General features: G+C 42.8%; 1 protein-coding gene across 1 annotated transcript in view; it reads left to right on the forward strand.

Moving 5' to 3' along the window:
- Positions 1-14,512, forward strand: part of PRKCG (protein kinase C gamma) — a 635,634-nt gene that overhangs the window by 112,290 nt on the left and 508,832 nt on the right. The window lies entirely within an intron of this gene.

Consider the following 14,512-nt stretch of genomic DNA (forward strand, 5'->3'; position numbering starts at 1 on the left):
AGCTCACCAGCAGGCCCTCGCATATGTTTTACAGGGTCAGCTCACCAGCAGGCCCTTGCATATATTTTTTTAGAGGGTCAGCTCACCAGCAGGCCCTCACCTACAAGTCCAGTCTCCCTATCTAAGAGTCTGGTCAACACAATCCTCACCACCAGGGGTCACACAACTAGTTATTACGTAGGAGTCTCGTTCGTTATCGGAATTAACCAGACCAATCGCTCCCCCAACTAAGAACGTCGATGCACCACCACCCACAGAATATAGAAAGAGCTATCAATCTGTCAATCCTTTCCATGTCTGGGTGAGGTTTCCCATGTTGAGTCAAATTAAGCCGCAGGCTCCACTCCTGGTGGTGCCCTTCCGTCAATTCCTTTAAGTTTCAGCTTTGCAACCATACTCCCCTTGGAACCCAAAGACTTTAGTTGCCCGGAAGCTACTTGGCGAGTCATGGGAATAACACCGCTGGATCGTCATCGTTTATGTTCGGAACTACAACGGTATCTGATCGTCTTCAAACCTCCTACTTTCGTTTTTGATTAATGAAAACATTCTTGGCAAATGCTTTCGCTCTGGTTCGTCTTGCACTGGTTCAAAACGGATGCCCCCGGCTGTCCCTTTTAATCATGGCCCCAGTTCCAAATAGAACCAGAGTCATTTTCCGTTATTTCTAGCTGAAGTATTCACATGACCTGGCCTGCTTTGAACACTGTAAATGTTTTCAATGGTCAGCTAAGCAGCAGGCACTGCCCCATAATTTTTTAAATGGTGACCTCAGCAGCAGGCCCTCAACTATGATGTTTAAGAGGGTGTCACGGTTGCGGATGGGGAAAACCCTCAGCCGTGCGGTATCAGCAGATGGGTGTTCATAGCATGGCCAGGACAGGAATAAGGGAGAAGGTCACCTCCTACACATCCCTAATTCTGACCCTGTCTCCTATCCGTATGAGCCAACCCTGAAGGTAGGAGGGCTCATACTCATATTCCTGCTCACCCTCAGGGTGGCCCTGGACTAGGAGCAGGGTAAGACGACCCGTTCCTCCTAGACACGGAGGAACAGGAGTCTCACTGGCCAAGCTACATAGAAAGGAGAACATAAACAGACATATGGCAATGACAAGTAAGTAAGACTAGTACCACACTTACCTGCCACAGACACACAACCTGGAACCCACATGCAAGTGCTGCTATCCACAACCAACACAAAGGACACAGCACACAACAGACATCACACGGGAACCCAGAAAACCATATGCTGCAATAACAGATAAACCACAAAACTAACACCAGACATAACGTTTATGACCACCAGGGTGGCCCTCACTGGCAGATGGTAAGTAACCAGGAGGATGTCTCCAGCAAGCATGGCTGAAGAAAACCCACTGACTACTGCTATTCACTGAGGCTTTATAGGGCCAAGTAGCCACACCCACAGTGAGACACACCCAGTGCACACACACTAGGAAGGAAGTTAACCCTTCCAACACCAGGGAAGGGAAGACATCAAGTTAAAGGGGAAGTGCACACAACACATATAACACCCCGTGCACAACGATAAAAGGAACACCTATAAAAAGAGGTTGCCAGGTGCAACCGCATGCCTACTGCAGAAAGCTGCCTAGCACCGCTCAGGCTGCTCTGCTGCCACATACACAATGTTTCCAGCGGCAACCACAGGTGAGGCAACATACTATAGCCCTCACCTGTGATTGACAACAACACCAAGACCGCAGGCAACTGCCTGCGGTAACAGGAGTCACGACCATGACCAAGGGTCGTAACAGAGGGTCAGCTAAGCAGCAGGCCCTCGCATATAATTTTTTAGAGGGTCAGATCACCTTCAGGCCCTCGCATATAATTTTTAGAGGGTCAGATCACCAGCAGGCTCTCACCTACAATCTTTTACAGGGTCTGTTCACCTGCAGGCCTTCACCTAATTATACCTAATAGGTAATTTGCGCGCATGTTGCCTTGCTTGAAAGTGGTAGCTTTAGCTGTTTCTCAGGCTCCCTCTCCGGAATCAAACCCTGATTCCCTGTTACCGTGGTTGGCGCTGAAAATAACATCAAAAGTTGATAAAGCAGACATCTGAATAGATCGTTGCGATCACAGGGATGTGCGATCGGGCCTAGGTTATCTAGAGTCACCAAAACGGCAGCAGGTCCTCGCCCATAATGTTTTAGATGGTCAGATCAGCAGGCCCTTGCTCCAAATGTTTTTCAGGGACACCAGCAGGCCATCAATCATAACTTTTCAAGGCTGTGTATGATGCCCTCATTTATGTGTAACAAAGGATGTATTGTAGTGTTTGGCAGCCCTTTCACTTAGTGCATAGGCTTCATGAGTGTAGGAGTCCCACTACCTGAGCAATTGTACCACAATGTGAATGAGGCCCTCCATTATGTGATATATAGGTTCTATCGGAGTGCCTCTTCCTTGTAATTTTTGACAGCACTTGCACTTTATTTTCAAGTAAATATACAGGAAAGAATGTTTCCTAACAATTTTTCCTCTAAAATCGATTTTATCTTTGGTTTTGTGCGCAATATTGTCAGTCTGTAAAAGTGGCGTACTACTCGGACATCGTTCCCAGCAGCGACCTGGAAGTCCAAAATGCATCCAGACATCCTCCCCATGCTGTTTCCCAACCATTTTTGTGGTGATTTTATCAATTTATGACCTTTTCCTATGAACCAGGCACCCTCCCCTCTTCAGAGCAGGGGTTGCCTAGTTTAATGCTTGGGTTCTCCCATTGACTTCCATTATACTCGGGTGCTCGGTAGATGTGTTCGGCCCGAGCACCGGAGCACTATGGTGCTTGATCAACACTAATGGCGAGCTTAAAGTGTAACAGTTGTTTCAGTTTATTGTTAATATAGTATAAAGACAGGGATGCTAAAAAAAATTGTGATATACTTTATTAGAGAAAAATGTTTCTTTGTGCTAGAAAACATGGTGTAAAGAGTCTTCTTAGCATAGGTCTCGTTCCCTGACTATGTACGTGTCCCCTAATAATCACTGCCCATCACACTATCTGACTTGTTACAAACAGGTGTCTTTAGTGCTCAGTAGACAGATTCTCCTTAGGCTGTTCATATTCATATCTCTGTTAGATATGATCCGGCATTAATACCGGCTGTTGGACAGTCAAAAACTGCTGCATGCAGCTGTATTTGTCTGTCTGAAACCTGGAATTTTTGCCAGAAAGCTGCCAGATCACCACTGGATCCCAATATAGTCACTAGGGATCCAGCAGTGATCTGTTGAATCTGGAAATGCCGGATCCAGTTAACACCAGCAGGCCAGCAACCCTGTTAGAACTGTGCTGTGTTTGGCCGCCTAGTGGTTGTGATGTGAGTTGCAGCCTGTCAAGGGTTTTCTAGCATGTTATGATAATGCATTGAATTTGCATCTTGAGAAACTGGAGTACAAAATTTGAGGAGAGTTGATGGGCAAATCTTTATTTACCTGTGTTAATCCAGCTCCCCGTACCTGCGATTCTGTCCCCACATGCAGGTATGGGCACCGGGCTTCATCACTCCTCCCTGTTGCAGCACGCCATGCTGACAGGCGTGGGCAGCAGGGTTCTTAGCTGTGGCCTGCACTCCTGCCACCAGCATCTTGCTCCTGGCTCTGAGCGGAGCTTGCATTCAGGCTCAGAGTTCCTTGTGTGTGTTTAGTGTGTATGCGGACATGTCTCTCCTCCTTATGTTAGTCAGCACGTCTCCTATCTTCCCCAGCCTATGGCTGGTCTGCAGGACACGCCTGAGCATTTTAGGTTTCTAGCTAGTCTACTTTCCTGTTTGAGCTAAAGTGTTCTGTTGGTTCTTGTCATTCTGTGTACCAGACTTTGGATTACCTTTTATGGATTTTGACTGACTGCCGCCTGCCCTGGCTTCTGCCCTCGTACCCTGACTACGCTTCCGACTGATCAGCTTCTGGCCTCCCAGCATCCACTGGATGTATTGTGTCACCTGATTCCCTCGTGTTCCAATTCCCCTCTATGGTAGCATCTGGTACTCCCCTCAGGAAAGTCTCTTTTCACCATCAGAGGTATCATGTGAAGTGCAAGGGGTGTGCTCAGACCTCGCCCTCAGAGGGAGTTGGTCATGTGGGGCAGCAGGTTCTCACCCATTGGTCATAACAACCTGAAGGTATCCACTAACCACATTCAATGTGATAATGTTGACAATGCTTTTCAAGATACTTTTTCTCATTCACTTTTTCTCGTTAGCATTGATCTTGCAGTGTAATACTGTCACCGATTATCCGATGAACAAGCAAACGCTTGTTCATTGGGCAATCCAACTCTTTCAACAGAACTAAAAATCATTGTTTGTTGGTGGTAGATTGTGCTGTCTAATCACGATCTGCTGCTGGCAAACAACTGGTCAGTATGGGGATGAGAAATGGCATTAGCGATTGCCCCTCCCCATACTGTGGAGGAGATCGCTGCAGCTGCCTGTAATAGCAGTTTCCTCTGCTAGCAAGCAGGCGATTGCCAGGAAGGAACGCCTGCTTAATCTGCAAGCCTAATACAACCTTAACATGACAGCAATTTTCTGTTCTAGCAAAACTGATGAGGTCTATGGGCTTGTGGCATCCACTAATGGCTCCACAAGATTTCCAACAATTGTAAATAATTGTGATACATCTTGAGAATGGAATATCATACTCAGGTTGTATAGTTTCTTACCACTTAGTGCTTTGATGGCATATTAGTTGGGTATACAGTTACTGCTGAGACCCTCAGGAATGTCTTGGATGAAATGGCTCCAGTGCCTTCATTTTTTTTTGGGGGGAGGGGGGGGGGGGCAACTTCCTATTTGAATGTAGCCATGTTATAATTTTGCTATGACTCTGGGAACAAATAGCCTAAATAATAAAACTTAAGCTAGAGTTGCTTGTCAGCAGACCATTGACAGCTCGTGCTAACTTTTGGTGAGATCTACTGACAATTTGATGTCTGAGGTGGTCGGTCATACACATATCATTAACATTAGATGATTCTAAAATAAGCTTGATCTGTCAATGATCTGCGGATAAATATCTTGGGGCACAAAAGTTATGTACAAGTGTCGGCCTCTAGATAACTTAGGCGGGTCCACCGCCTCATTCCCCACCCAAGCCACGCCCACTTTCTTAGACCTGACGTGAGCGGACGCAAAGGACTTTTGTGTCTCAAACTGCGCAAGAAATATGCCTAATACAGGAATATTTCAGTTTAATAAATGACCACCTTGTGTCTATGTCCAGCTCTAGTTGTGCTCATTATTATTCATGTTCTCCTAATTTGCCTGACTTATCTCCCTGAGAACAGAGGGATCAGAAATGCTGAAATCCAACTATCCAATCCTTCTTTCTCTGAACATCTGCCATCAGGGGATAGTTTGGAGGTCTCCATACATATAAGATGGTTGACATTAATCTGTATGACCAGTTTTAGTCTACTTAGGATTTCATGTGTTGAGGTGACCATACACATTTGATAGCCTTTCACCCATCAGGTATTTTTCCTGACATCCCCCATACACATAACTTGCATGACCCAGCCGAGTATGCATGTGTTTTTAGTGGGGGAAGGGGAATAAGAGGTGCCTAGCAGTGATATGAGATACATGAATTGGGTATGTTGAAATCCAACCTGCCTACTTCTTCCCTCTGAGAGGTCCCTCAGAGAGAGTAGAGAGACTAATATTCCCATTAGAAAGGTATCTGGTCCTGCTGAAATAGGAAGGTTTGGCAGACATTAATTTAATATGCACGGACGCCTTCAGTACGGCACTTCCAACAAGGTATGTGAGAGAGAAAGGCTATATTTGTTCTCAGGGGTGTAGCTGAAGGCTCATGGGCCCTGGCGCAAAAGAGTTCAGCTTAGGTCCGTCTTCCTTCAGTGTTTTGTGGCCTTGGTGCTACCTGAGGCAAAAATTGAAATGGCAATCCCCCCCCATGCCAAATTTTTTACCTAACCCCTTCCCTCCAACCAGAGTGTTGCAACTTGACCTGCATGCACTTTCTATAATACCAGTGTTTTCTTAGGCGCCAGGTGGGGGGAATACAGTACCCTGAAAGATTATCAAAATTAGGGTTATTAACTTTAGAAAAAAGACGACTGAGGGGAGATGTAATTACTATGTATAAATATATCAGGGGTCAGTACAGAGATCTATCCCATCATCTATTTATCCCCAGGACTGTAACTGTGACGAGGGGACACCCTCTGCGTCTGGCGGAAAGAAGGTTTGTACACAAACATAGAAGAGGATTCTTTATGGTAAGAGCAGTGAGACTATGGAACTCTCTGCCTGAGGAGGTGGTGATGGTGAGTCCAATAAAGGAATTTAAGAGCGGCCTGGATGCATTTCTGGAGTGTAATAATATTACAGGCTATAGCTACTAGAGAGGGGTCGTTGATCCAGGGAGTTATTCTGATTGCCTGATTGGAGTCAGGAAGGAATTTCTTTCTTCTTAAGTGGGGAAAATTGGCTTCTACCTCAAATTTTTTTTTTTCCTTCCTCTGGATCAACCTGCAGGCCAAACTGGATGGACAAATGTCCTTTTTCAGCCTTATGTTAAAAAATATGTTACTAAAGGTCTTTGGGCCCCATCAGACTCCTGGGCCCAGTAGCAACTGCTACCTCTGCATTCCCTATGGTTCCTCCCCTGTTTGCTCTGACTTCCCTTAGTCATAGAGCTCATACTGTAGATTAACTTATGATTCCATGTTTAAAAATATAGACTTTAACTTTTTGTTGATTTCTGACCTAAGCTGCTTGAGTGATTCATGAAAAACTAATTAAAAGCTGTTTTGTCAGCTGTACAATCTTAATACTTCTGTATTCCCAGGCTGGAATGCGGGGGCTGAATTACTACTGGATTGTTTGCAATAAAATAAGTAAGAACAAGTACTTTATAATACTGTAAGATATTTATTTCTAGTAGTAAAGAAATCATACGAATCTAAAAATATGCAACCTGACTCATCAGCTTTCCATTCATCACTGTAACCACATAAAATATGCTTATTTTGTTTGTAAGGCCTCTTTCACACTTGCGTTGTCCGGATCCGGCGTGTACTCCACTTGCCGGAATTACACGCCGGATCCGGAAAAACGCAAGTGTACTGAAAGCATTTGAAGACGGATCCGTCTTCAAAATGCTTTCAGTGTTACTATGTCATCCAGGACGCTATTAAAGTCCTGGTTGCCATAGTAGGAGCGGTATACTTACAGTCCGTGCGGCTCCCGGGGCGCTCCAGAGTGACGTCAGAGCGCCCCATGCGCATGGATGACGTGCCATGCGATCACGTCATCCATGCGCGTGGGGCGCCCTGACGTCACTCTGGAGCGCCCCGGGAGCCGCACGGACGGTAAGTATGCTGCTCCCCCTCTCCCCGCTACACTTTACCATGGCTGCCAGGACTTTAGCGTCCCGGCAGCCATGGTAACCATTCAGAAAAAGCTAAACGTCGTATCCGGCAATGCGCCGAAACGACGTTTAGCTTAAGGCCGGATCCGGATCAATGCCTTTCAATGGGCATTAATTCCGGATCCGGCCTTGCGACAAGTCTTCAGGATTTTTGGCCGGAACAAAAAGCACAGCATGCTGCGTTATTTTCTCCTGCCAAAAAACGTTCCGTTCCGGAACTGCAGACACCCTGATGCATCCTGAACGGATTTCACTCCATTCAGAATGCATTAGGATAAAACTGATCAGGATTCTTCCGGCATAGAGCCCCGACGACAGAACTCTATGCCGGTAGAAAAGAACGCAGGTGTGAAAGAGCCCTTAGCCTTATTTCATGTATTCCACATTTTCTGGGACTGAGCTGAGCCGTTTCAAAACGGATCGGATCAGTCAAGGAGAACTCCGGCGGCCGGCGGGTGATACCCCATCAGACTGGTGTCACCCGGTGCGGCCCGCACCCCCCGCACCCCCCTCGCAACGCGACTGTCCGCATCCACACTTCCATTCTGTGGCCCCACAAAATAAAATTTAACGTGTTCTGTTCTTGTCCGTTTTGTGGACAAGAATAAGCACTTCTTACAGAGAGCAGGACGCATATGGCCGATATCTGCAATATGTGGACAGCAAAAATGCCTACGGCCGTGTATGAAGCCTTAAAGTGAAGATGTACATGTAAAATCACCTCTCCGTTCATTCTGCACCTGGATGCGGTGACCTGCACCCCCTTTCTGGAGAGAGGTGTGGGTCTCAGGGGGGAAATATGCCATGCATCCCTAATAGGGGAATAGCTCTTTCAACAAAGATTTCAGTGTGTTTTCCGCATAAAATCCAAAACTTAGCATATTGGCTCTGCTGAACTGCCTGATGTTGCTCAATGTTATCATCTTTCGATGCTCATTTGTACTGGCCTGATTATATCGGCTGATGTAAACTGATTGTGGGAGGGACGACTTCTACTGCAATCATTCCTCCCTCATCGATAACAAGTGTTTGTTTGAATCCTTGTTCCTGATAACTGGCCTAAAAATCATAAAAACAAATAGGGCCCTAAACTTCCCATTGTTTTAACGGGTACAGATTTTTCTGGACGTGAATGTGAAAATCACATAATGGTGGAAAAAAAACTGACAGGACCATTGACAGTTTTTTTTTTTTAGTTTTCTTTTTCAATCTACAATTTTATCTAAAATGTTATCTTTTTTTTTTGTGTGACATGTGGGACTCAATAAGCACTATATACCCCAAAATGTAATCCTCTAATTCTCTTGTGCATAAAAATGTCAAATAGATAATCCATATAGCAGGTCTATAGCAGGAAACTTAGGCGGTGCTCAATTTCAAAGCAGTCTTATAATCTCATCAGCAAAGAAAGAAACAAGGATAGAGACAATAAGGCCCCTTTCACACGGGCGAGAATTCAGTGCGTGTGCAATGCGTGAGGTGAACGCATTGCACCCGCACTGAATCCGGACCCATTCACTTCAGTGGGGCTGTGTACATAAGTGGTGATTTTCACGCATCACTGGTGCGTTGCGTGAAAATCGCAGCAAGCTCTATATTGCACATTTTTCACGCAATGCAAGCCCCATAGAAGTGAATGGGGCTGCGTGAAAATCACAAGCTAGTCTGGATGAGGTGCAATTTTCACGCCTGGTTGCTAGAAGACGACCGGGTAGGGGACATGGTTATAAGAGAAAATATTTGCATCATTAATACAGAATGCTTAGTAAAATAGTGGTGGAGGGGTTAAAAAAAAATAATAATAAACTCACCTTAATCCACTTGAACGCACAGCCTGGCATGTCTTCTTTCTTTTTTTTATAAAAGGGACCTGTGGTGATGTCACTGCGCTCATCACATGGTCCATCACCATGGTGATGGACCATGTGATGAGCTCAGTGATGTCATCAAAGGTCCTTTAGCCAGGTCCTGAAGAAAGTAGAAAGAAGAGGAGATCCGCTACGCGATCAAGTGGATGGGGTGAGTTAAATTTGTTTATTTTTAACCCCTCAATAGACATTTTACTAAGCATTCTGTATTAAGAATGCTATTATTTTCCCTTTAACCATGTTGGAGACTACCTCACATCCCTGCACCAGAAAGTAGAGAAGAATCTGCTTTATAACTTAAGTTAAGTGCTTAAGTACTGACCTGTAAGGAAGTTAATAAAGCACTTGTGCTAAGATATAAACTTATTTTTTAGTCTTAAGCAGGCTTTTTGTCTGTGTGTGTCTCTCCCGTCCCACCACTTTCTTACTTCTCCCCCCTTCTAGTCATAGATTTGTATTGGATTTTATAATCTGATGGGTGAGTGAGCTGCTGGTCTAGAGAGATTTACAGCTGAAATAGGTGATAACAGGAGAACTAGACATGTCTCTCTGATAAGATACAGTATATTACACATTTTCTTAAGGTGACTTGTACTATTGATATAGGTAAAATTGTGTAAACAGTTAGTGACGATTTTAGTACCTTTTCTCATCTTCCTAAATCAAGCATGCCTTGTGCTCTAATTTTCCAATAGAAAAATGTGACAAAGTTCATGCACTAATGGTAGGTATGAGACTGTTGATGCAGGATGATAGTGAAGAAATGCAACATTAAGTTTTTAAACATAAGACTATTTTCCATTTAAGCCTCACACTCAGCAGAGCATAGTTTACTATTGGGTTTGTGCCTTGACTGCCAAAATTCTAAAGCTATTGACAACTTTGCACTAGTGTTGATCGAGCATGCTCAGTCTAACACCAGTTCGGCTCGAGCATCACGTGTGCTTGAGCACAACGCTCAAGTTAGTGTATTTAAATCAAATTTAGCCTGTATTTCTGATAATTTTCTGTTGGGATTCGAACTCACAACCTTCTACATTACAGCCAAGAATGTTAAACACTACACTATAGAGCTGCTTGGCCAGTTGCAAAAATAAATAAATAAAAAATTAAGACTTCTGCTGCATAGGAATACCTACTAGTAGTTAGTGTTCCTATACAGCAGAAGTCTCATGTTTTATTTGTTTTTTAGTTATTGGTCATGCAGCTCTATAGTATAGTGGTTAAGGTTCTTGGCTGTAATGTAGAAGGTTGTGAGTTCAAATCCTGCTGCAAACGTTTCAGAAATAGAGGCTAAATGAAATTTTATATATTTTCAATTTTTTTTAGTAATTGTAAAAAATTTGTCATTGCAAAAAAATTACAAAATATATATATATTTACATATATAATCATACTTCTGATATATATAAATGCATAATATGTGGGAAACTTGTTATAGCCATAATATATTTACATATTTTATAATATATTATATATTCTAAATATATAATAATATATTTAAATATATTATGGCTAAAAACTACGGTAATATATATGTTTAACTTATATTAAGTTTCTGACGGGATTTTAACTCACAACCTTCTACATTACAGGCAAGAATTATAACCACTACACTATAAAGCTGCATGGCCAGCTACTAACAAAATATTAAATATTAGACTTCTGCAGAAGTCTCATATTTTATTTTTATTTTTGTAACTGGCCATGCAGCTCTATAGTGTAGTGGATAAGATTATTGGCTGTAATGTAGAAGGTTGTGAGTTTGTATCCCATCAAAAACTTTTCAGAAATAGAGGCTTAATTAGATTTAAATACACTGGGTGTCCCCAAGCACTGACTCCATACATGGACATAGCTATATATGGAGTCAGAGCAAGGACTCCGAGTCCTAAGCCAAACTAAAGTCCCAACACCCTCCCCTCTTCAGAGTAGGAGGTGCTTGGTTTATTGCTTGGGTTCTCCCATTGACTTACATTGTGCTCAGGTGCTCTGTAGAGCACCCGAGCATCGGGAAGTGTTCTACTCGAGCACACAAGCACTTTTTCCCCCTATCAATCAGCATTTAATATCCCATAATGACAATGTGAGATTTTTGCTAATGTATTTAAAAGATAAAACAAAAATGTCCATGGATGCAAGTATTCAAACCCTAAATGCTCACCTGCAGATTGCTAAAAACAAAGCACCTATATGACTCTCAGACTGAGAAACAAGATTCTCTGTTCTGAGAAATTAAAGATGGAACTTTTTGGCCTTAATTCTAAGTGTCATGTCCAGAGGAAACCAGGCACTGCTCATCACTTTCCCGAAACCATCAGTACAGTGCAGCATAATAGTTGGGGTGTTTTTCAGTGGCTGGTACAGGTAAAGTGGTCAGGGTTGAGGGAAAGCTGAATGGAGCAAAGTACAGAGATATTCTTAATGAAAACCTGATCCAAAATGCTCTGGTCCTCAGACTGGGCTTAAGGTTCACCTTCCAACAAGACAATGATTTTAAGCACACAGCCAAGGCAACATATGGGTGGATGAGGAACAACTCTGTCCTTTTGTGACCCAGCTAGAGCCCTGATTGGAACTCACTTGAACATATCTGGGGAGACCTGAAAGTGGCTGTCCACTCACGGTCCCCATATACGAGAGGATCTGCAGAGCAAAATTGCAGAAAATACCAAAATCCAGGTGTGCAAACATTGTGGCATCATACCTAAGAAGAATTAAGGCTGCAATTGTTACCAAAGGTGCTTCAGCTAAGTCCTGAGTAAAGGGTATGAAATTTGAATACATATGTCAATTCAATATTGTCATTTTTCTTTTTCAATAGATTAGCAAAAAATTTGAAAATTCTGGTTTTATTTTCTAATTATAGGGTATTGATTGCACAATGATGATGAAAAACTTTTTTAAGGCTGCACCAAACAAAATGTGAAAAATATGAGTCTGAATACTTTCTGAATGTATTATAGTTGACTGTGATGCTGCATGTGATCTAAATGGGACAGAACACCGATTCTGATTTTCTCTGCTCACTGCTCTCACCCTTCTTTTTCTCAGTATAAAAGATACCAGCTGGCATAAGGAGGATATTGGAAGATGAGATAAGCATTTGTCTTCAGTGTGGATAGATCACACTGTATCCAAATATGATCAATGGGAAGATCATACTGTACAAGCTGTACTGTATTATAGTGTAGACAAGCAGGAAAGCACACATACTGGAGTCTTTAGGGGAGTAAATCGCATATGCTACATGACAGCAGAGAGAAAAGTGAGCACCCAGGATAAAATCTTCAGCGGGAGGTGGAAATAACATTCTAAATCATCAGTGTCTCTGATTGCTGAAATAAAGCATTATGAGCTTTAGAAGGGTAAATCTGTCCAGGAATTAAGCTGTACTACTATGGGAAAGCTAGTGAAGACAGCAATATCCTGGATGCTCAGAACAGGTATTACTGGAAAGAACAGAAAATTCATGGGAAAAAGGGACTGAGACTAAGAGCAGAATTTATATAAAAAATAATTCTACCTGTCTAGGTGTCTATAACCTCTAACTCTTTTTTTGTCAGTGTCCTGCACGTTATACCAATAATAGCACTGACTTTACTGCCACTAAATAGGTACAAAGTAACCAACCAGATGGACTGAATGAGTCGCAAAACCATTGCGCCTGTTAAGAGCTTTCGTTACAGTAATTGGGATGAGCAGAATTTCTCAACGTAATTTGCATATACTGTACATTAGACAAAATCACTAAATAAAGTGGCCTAAAAGGCAATATGTGGTCAAGACCCCAAAAGCTCTTGTGCATTTCTACCCAGGGGAGCAAATATTGCCCATGTTATCCAGAAAAAATGCATACAATGGAGGATGCCGGCAGCGGCCCACGTACACCACAAAAACTTTCTACACAGGTCTTAAAAGCAGAAAATGCTCAAAACCCCATATGCTGTAGCGCATCTCTAACCAGGGGAGCAAATCCTGCACATGTGATCCATTGCTAACAGCAATCACCAGCAAAAAATGCATACAATGGAGGATGCCGGCAGCGGACCACATGTAAGACAAATGTGCAGATGGGACTATAAGAAACAAAAAATCACAGAAAATGGGGCACTACATCACGCTGATATATAAAATGAGACTTTCACCAATATAATCTTATATAAAGAACATACCGGATGGACTGAATGAGTCGCAGAAACATTGCGCCTGTTAACAGCTTTCGCTACAGTAATTGGGATGAGCAGAATTTCTCAACTTAATTAGCATATACTGTACATTAGATTCTCAGACCAATTTAGAGACTGTTTAAATATAGCAATTGTCAAGTTGTCTGAATTAAGAACATATCCCTAGAGGTGGGTGTCTTTTCAAAGATACTTGCACATGACACTGTTTTGCAAGTTATGAATGCTTTCTCTTTACTATGATTACATATGCGACTTATCTAGTGTCATGTAAAAGATAACACATAGGTACCTACAGTATATATAGGTATATATAGGTAACATTTATGGTAGATCTATCTTGGGGCTGTCTCTCTGTCCAGAAAAAACTGAATCAGAATTCTGACAAGTAATGGCTAAATAATTCCAATATGGCATATTACATTTTCCTTAGATATATGTGGGTCATACTTTTTTACCGAAACCTGCAATATGCATTCGATTTCTAACGTCTGCATTTGGAAATTAATCATTTTTATATAACCAGGACCAAAGCAAGTAATATGCAAACAGGGGGTCTAATAGCCAGACTTAAAAAGAGACTGTATTTAACCCCATTGCCACTTTCAGCAGTGGGCTGAGGGCAGCATGAAGTGCTAAAAATTATTTTGTCCTCCTTTATCTTTCCCTCATTACCTTGATCTCCAAATAAATGTCATAAAATTTCCCAAATTTTGGCCAGAGGCAGGGTGTAATAGAAGCCCTATCCCAATGCTCTTGGGGACCATGAAAACTGCCTGGCATACCACAATTACATCATCGGGGCAATCTTGGTACAGAGGAAGCCCCTCCAACGTTTATCCTCTCAGATGTCACGAAATTGATGAGCTCTCTCTCTCTCAAAGAAGCCATATTTACCCCTTTTCTATCTCGCTTCCTGTGCTGTGCTCCCCGTTCCTGCATTTCTGGCTGCAGCAGTGATCCATACACCGTCACTGTGGCAGCCAACCACTGGCCTCAGGTGTGATGCCGCATATACAACAAAGGCCAATG

The sequence above is a fragment of the Bufo gargarizans genome, chromosome 2 (genome assembly GCF_014858855.1).
Source record: "Bufo gargarizans isolate SCDJY-AF-19 chromosome 2, ASM1485885v1, whole genome shotgun sequence".
NCBI lineage: Eukaryota > Metazoa > Chordata > Amphibia > Anura > Bufonidae > Bufo > Bufo gargarizans.